Genomic DNA, 7,286 nt, shown 5'->3' with positions numbered 1-7,286 from the left:
AGAATAAGCTTGGTCATTTAATAGATCAATCTATTCTTGTCAAAGAACAATCCATCTGTTCTTTTCCTCAATTGCTGAAGTCGCTTGTATCTTACAAGGAAGAGGATTGGACAGCTTTCCTCCACACAACAGGGCACAAGGGCTGGGTTAGTACTTCTATTTAACTTGTTATGGTACCTTCTCCATATTTGATTAGCCTTGCATCTGTGCATCTAGATCTGTGGTTTTGTTCAAAAATGCCTTTTGCTACCTGATTGATGAATATTTGCTCAGGTGATGTTATACACAATTCCAGTGTGTGTTTTGTTTGGCAGTACTGGTTGGATCTATTCTAAATAGATCCATTTTTGGTCCAGAAATGAAATGATATACTTTATATCATCCTTCTAGAAAGTATCCTCTCTCTGTACATATGCATAGACAAGCGATGTGCCTACTCTGCTTAGGCTAGCTTTCATACCCTACATGTCAACACATTGATCTGATTTCTTTTCTGCCCATTGCATTGTTCCATGTTGTTTGTAAATTCATTTAAATTATAGTATTTAAGTTATTCTAGCATCTTAGTGTGCTTCAGTTGAGAATGATACATATGACACTATTTAACATACATAAAAATTTGTATCTGGACATTTGATTTAGTGGCTTCCAGGCAACTTTTGGGATGTCTCCATCATATTTCAAAAAGTATTTTAATAATAATTGATTCTTTGTCATTGTATTCTAATAATAATGCTTGTGCACACATAATTTTCCCCAGAATCTTATGTTTATAGTGAATTTAGAGAGAGAGAGAGAGAGAGTATTAGCTACTTAAGCACTACCACATGAGCCTACACTGTATTGGTGTGATCCACTGCCCTTCAAAAATTTAGTGCTTGAAATGTTTGTAAAGCATCAAGTCATTGTCATGTCATCAGTATTCTGATAAACAGCCACCGATCTAAATCGTAATGTTATAGTTGGATTTACTAAAATGTAGGGATGTTCAGCGAAAAACTGAGCTCGTTATAGGTAAAGAGCATATGTTGAATTACATCCTTATGATTTTATTCTTTGAAAATAAATATTTGTTGCACAAAAATTATGATTTCATATGCTTTGCATGCATATGACAACATAAACTAATGTTGAAGATAATTTAATGCAGGGATGGTTCATTGTGTGTTGAAAAAACTCTTAACTAGGATATATCATATCTTATAAGCTTCTGATTTTATTCTTAGACCACAAGTTCGACAGGATATTTATCATTGTTTAACAATATAGAAATGAGTTTATTTTCATGAGTGGAAGTTTCACAGGATATTTTTGTTCTATAGTGCTGTGCATGTATACAACATTAGAACTTGATAAATATTGAAGACTGCATTTCTAATGTTCAAGGACAGTCCATGTAATCATATGAAGTAAAGCATATATTTGTCACATTATTATCACTCATGTAAAAGCATGATATTAACTCCATGTAAATTGCTTATATGTAGACCTACAAACATAGGGTGTACCAAAGGAAATTCCGTTCCAAACTTGAAGCGGAAGAGTTTCTTAAAACAAACGGGCCGATAACAGGCATGTTCAGAGGGAGAAAACTTCAGAAGAAGGTATAGTAACCCCTTTACAGAAATTATTGCATGAAAATAAAAGTGTCCACGACCATGTAAATACTCAGAACCAGATATATTTTGAAAGTTTCTACATTATAAAACTTTTAATGTAACTGTGCAACTTCACAGAGGTAGAGAGGAGCTTAGACCTCAAAATGTACAATGGCTAGTAACAATAATTTAATTTAATTCAGCCCCCCTCGTTGTTGTAATTATTCCATAAACTTTGTAAAGACCCTCTGTTTTATTTAACGCGAAGCGCTGTGGGGAACTCCCCCATAGTTCTCCTTCAGAAAAAATGAAAGCACTGAAATCTTTATAGTAGTGTTATGTATTTATTTCCATAAACATATATCTTGATTCATTCGTATTTATGGATTATGCAGAAGATAGCTGGTCCGGATGGTCATGGCACAAATGGTATGTGCCATTCAACTATATATACAGATCAACTATGCTTTACTTGAGCGACAATGTTTATCTCAATGCAGCTATTATATTTTGCAATGTAGCGTCGGAACTTTAGTTTGTCTTGAATGATTTAATCATGCAACTAGTGTTAATTTTAATAGCATAGCTGGAATACCAGGAACTGTTTACTCTCTTAACCAATCTTTCAAAAGAACATTTATGTCCAGTATGGTTAACATAACATATTTGGTGTACAGGTTCAACTGAATCAAATAGAGGAAGAAAGGCTGCCAAGTATGCCACAGAAAATGTTCCAGTTGGCCCAAGTCATTCAATCAAGCTAACTATGCCTCATGGGTTTCAGTAGGTTCTGAATGATGTCAACTTTCTGGTGGGAAATTAAAGCATATAGTCAAGTACTGTGCTGTAAACTATGTACATTGCCATGATTTCTGGAAGATCAAGCCCATAAAGTGCATCAAATCATATCATGTTTTTTTATGGAGAACAATATGTTTGCTAGTTTGGTACCCTTAAACTGGATGTAATAATGCATTGCTAGTTTCTTGTATTTCATCGATGTTATGTCATTTAAGTAAGTTCTGTTTAGTGGAAACTGCAAAATTCTCACCGGTCAAATTATATTATATAGATGGCTAGCTAGCTTCAACCTAAAATAAGATATAGGCTTTGGCTCCTAAGGTTAATTTGCTTTTTGCCTGATGTCTTATCTGATGGACCTAGTATTCATCATATATAAATTGCGACCTCATTAGTATTTGATTTCATATAATTGTTTCTTCCCTATTTTCTCCAGTATTGGATTATTGTCTGCAATCAAGGGGCACAACATAAATGTGTAGTAGACTTTTTGCCAACATGGGTACATGGAGTCTCAAATTAAGCTAGTTCCAGTGAATAATCAGTGTTGTCCTTTTCATGCCAAAAATATAGATACCGGAAGTAGAGCATCGGGGTATGGCAGCCAACTCAAATGCATGGTCATTGCTTCCATTCTGCTTAACCTTGTAGTCACACACCAATATGTGGCGTACCACCAAGGGTAAGAGTTTTTGTAATATAACATGGTAGTCATGACTTTTAAGTCCAGCAACCTTACAACCATCAACATCAACACATCTTCTGATATTAAAGGTATAACCATCGGGTATCTTAACACCTTCTAGAAATTTGCACATAATTTTCTTTTCAGAATCACCTAACAAGCTTTCTCACTATCCTTACATTTACCTGCTAAACCAAGCAAAGTCCCAAGCAAGCTCTCACAAATATTCTTCCCAATATGCATCACATCTAAATTATGGCGTATAAGCAATGATTCCCAGTAAGGAAGATAAAAAAATACTCTTCTTCCTCCAGTTGTGCATTTAGTATCTTTATCATGTTGCTTCCTCTTCCTTGAAGTAGTGGTTCCAAAAGTGACTTGCTCAAAACTCTGGTACTGCTCCACTACTTGTTTATCACTGAGCGGCATTGGAGCCTCCCTCATTTCAATTTCAACCTTGTTATTGAAATTTCTATTGTTCCTTCGCCACTTGTGGTTTGTAGGCAAAAAATGGCGATGCCCCATGTAGCAATGCTTTCAACCGAATTTTAACCACAAGTAATCAGTATCCTTGTGACAATAAGGACAAGCAAACATGCCTTTTGTGCTCCAACTAGATAACATCGCGTATGTAGGAAAATCGTTTATTCTCCAAAGTAGCATGGAACGTAGAGTAAAATTCTTCATCTCCTTTGCATCCCAAGTATCAACTCCATTAACCCAATGCTCTTTGAGCTCATCAAGCAGAGGCTGCAAATATACACCAATGTTAATTCCTAGAGATCTAGGCCTAGGAATTAACATCGACATTATCCAATAAGATTGTTTCAAGCACAACCAAGGAGGCAGATTATAAGAAATTAGGATCATCGGCCATGTAATGTAAGTCACATTCAATATCCTGAATGGATTGAACAAGTCCCAGTCTGACATTATGTGGAACCTGATGTCTTATCTGATGGACCTAGTATTCATCATATATAAATTGCAACCTCGTTAGTATTTGATTTCATCTGATTATTTCTTCCCTATTTCCTCCAGTATTGGATTATTGTCTATCATCATGGGGCACGACGCAAATGTTTATCTTTAGCTTGCCTATTTCCTCCTAGTAGTAGACTTTTTGCCAACATGGGTACATGGAGTCTCAAATTAAGCTAGTTTCAGTGGATGATCAGTGTTGTCTTCTTCGTGCCAAAAAATATAGATACCGGAAGTAGAGCATCGGGGCATGGCAGTCAACTCAAATGCATGGTCATTTCTTCCATTTTGTCTGTAAGTCTGTAACCTTGTAGTCACACGAGAGAGATGTATACGGTCCATGCGTCATGTCATTGATTGTGTATAGTACTACGAAGGACCTTGATTTTTTCATGTCAATTATCACTTATCCCTCCGTTAATTCACAAGGATAAAGAACATGACAGGCTGCTTTATTCACGGCTTAGGATAAAATAATGTCCACAACAATGCATCATGACTTATATTTTTGCTATATTGCTTGGATTCATTAAATGCTAATGAGCTATATAGGAACTGACCAAATTACGAAGAAGAAGCTAGGGAGAGGTAGCTTGTGTGATAACTGTGGTTAGTGGATTGTAAAAACTAGACCACAATCCGGGCTGTTTTTATCACAAGTTGGATTACTCGGAGACTGGATACTATTAGATCCACAAAAGAATCTCAGGCTAAAATAATTTAACTATAATTAATACTGGCCTAGATTTATGCTAAATGCCTTATATTCGTTACATTACCCAAATCGTACCTGTGGCAGTGCATCCGGATAAACTATATCCTGGTCCATGGAGGGTTTTAAGACTGCAGTTTTATTAGGTTTGGGTGAGATATCTAATGCTAAAATCCACTTTAAATGTAAATCACTTTGATGGGAACTCGAAATTAGTTGCTAACTTGTCACAGCCAATAGTTAAAAAGCTGCTTTGGCATTCAACACTACCGGATACAGTAACTTTGCCGAGTGCCCCAGGCACTCGGCGAAGGGCCAAATACACTCGGCAAAGGGTTTGCCGAGTGTAACACTCGGCGAACCTTACTCGGCAAAGTTTTTCTCGGCAAACAGTGTGTTTGCCGAGTGTCAACCATCGCGCACTCGGCAAAGCCTTTGCCGAGTGCCGCAATACACTCGGCAAAATATGACACTCGGTACAAAGACGTTGACGGGCTGTCACGGCGACGGAAGCTTTGCCGAGTGTCTGACGGCTGACACTCGGCGAAGTAGAAATCTTTGCCGAGTGTTTCCTTAATTACACTCGGCGAAGTTGTCAAGGTTGCCGAGTGTTTTCCTAATTACACTCGGCGAAGTTTCCATCTTTGCCGAGTGTATTTAAGAAAACACTCGGCAAAGATGCCCGGCCCGCCATTTTTTTATGCCCCCTTTGCCGTGTGTTTCCCTAAATACACTCGGCGAAGTTTCCATCTTTGCCGAGTGTATTTAAGAAAACACTCGGCAAAGATGCCCGGCCCGCCATTTTTTTATGCCCCCTTTGCCGAGTGTTTTTTTCAAAACACTCGGCAAATGGCCTGTGTTTGCCGAGTGCCTACCCAATGGCACTTGGCAAACAAGCAATTTCGCCAAATTTTTTGACCCCTTTGCCGAGTATTTGAAGAATACACTCGGCAAACCCGTCTACTACTACCAGAAATGTCCTCTTTGCCGAGTGCTAACACTCGGCAAAGTGTCCTAATTCCTGCTACAAAATAGAAATGTTAGGTATAAAGGACCCCTCTCAAAAAACAACCACAGATACACAGGCATATTAATGGCAGCACAAGCATATAAATTGCACCACAGGATTCACAAGCACACAAATAGCATTCATAAGTTCTCGTCTAAATAAGTAATTCACAAGTTTTGCATCACAAACACAGAAATGACAAGTCACTGAGGAGGATGAGGAGGACGTGCAGGTGTCCAGTGCCCCCAGGAAGATTCTGCATTGGACGCCGCCGATTGATTCTGCACAAATGTAGGTAAAGAGATTTCATAGTCTAAACAAGTAATTCTAGTGGAAGTAAGTCTAGATTGATTGTAAGGTTGAGATTGACTCACAGGAGTAGCTGCAGGAGGTGGTGGAGGTGGCGGGAAGAGGTTCGGTGGCATAGGTGGTGGAGTTTGACCTAAACTGTGGAACACACTCTGCATGTATTGGAACATCTGCTCCGTCCTCTGCCTTTCAAGCTGCCGATCCGCCTCGATCCTCGCCTCTAGTTCCTCTCGGCGCTTCCGTTCTACCTCCACCTGGGCCTACAATATTTCATCCCAACCACTTATTGTCAAGCAAAAGGTAAGTACAAAATGAATGAAAAATTAAAGAAACACAACTAACCTGCAGAGCCTGCATCTGTAGCTGTGCAGCGGTAGGCCGTGGCTGTATCGCGGGGCTCGAGTCCGTGCTCCTTGCTCGGATCTGGGAGAGAGTGGGAGTACTGGCAGTGTCGATCACGCTATCTCCAATCCAATACCTGCCATGCTTCTTCCCTCCTCCTACCCTCATCACTATTTCAGGATCGATATCCTGAGAGCTCGGATCGAACTCTGGCCCGTGAACCTCCCTCGCCATGGCTGTGTACTCGGTGACGCGGCTGTGGATGCTGGGATGGCTGTACGCCTCGGGCGGGTCCTCCGGGTTGAAGTCGATGTCTGCCGTGGCCTTGCCCTTTTTGGACATAACCCATGCCTTGAACCGGGAGCACTCCTGACCATCATGTGATGAAGTCTGCGGAAAAAATGTAAAATGATTACAAAATATGCAGTATTATGTCTGAGAAAACAGAAATAAATTCACGTACCCATTTTTCCTTGTACTCATCAAGGCTCAGACTGCCTTGATGGTGTGATGCATATGGCATCTGCAGACGCCGCTCCCGGCAGGCATTGTGGTTCTCCAACCACCCAGGCTGCAACCACACGTCCACCATTTTTTCCCAGCACCGGGTAAAGGATCGGCACCACCACGGAGGCACCTATATGAAGTGTATGACATATAAATAACGGAATTAAGCGTAATTAATCTCTCAAATAGTAAATATAGTCTTTATGTACGTACCGCCATGAATTCTTCCTTGGTCAGGTTCATTGTCCTGGCCTCTTCTTTTTTGATCCTCATCCTTTTGTATTCAGCATAAAAGTCGATGATGGCCTGAACGCGCGCCTCGTAGTGCATGTCCTTAACAAG

General features: G+C 39.7%; 1 long non-coding RNA gene across 1 annotated transcript; it reads right to left on the bottom strand.

Annotated features, from left to right (window-relative positions):
- Window positions 1-5,871: 5,871 nt before the first annotated feature.
- On the bottom strand, window positions 5,872-6,876 carry LOC140223621 (uncharacterized). Its single transcript, XR_011898983.1, has 2 exons — window positions 6,161-6,876; window positions 5,872-6,067 (listed from the first exon to the last, which is right to left on the bottom strand). It is a non-coding gene; the product is annotated as an uncharacterized lncRNA (long non-coding RNA).
- Between the last annotated feature and the right edge of the window lie 410 nt (window positions 6,877-7,286).

Source organism: Setaria viridis, chromosome 8 (genome assembly GCF_005286985.2).
Source record: "Setaria viridis chromosome 8, Setaria_viridis_v4.0, whole genome shotgun sequence".
Taxonomy (NCBI): domain Eukaryota; kingdom Viridiplantae; phylum Streptophyta; class Magnoliopsida; order Poales; family Poaceae; genus Setaria; species Setaria viridis.
This window is presented reverse-complemented; position numbering and strand designations above follow the sequence as displayed.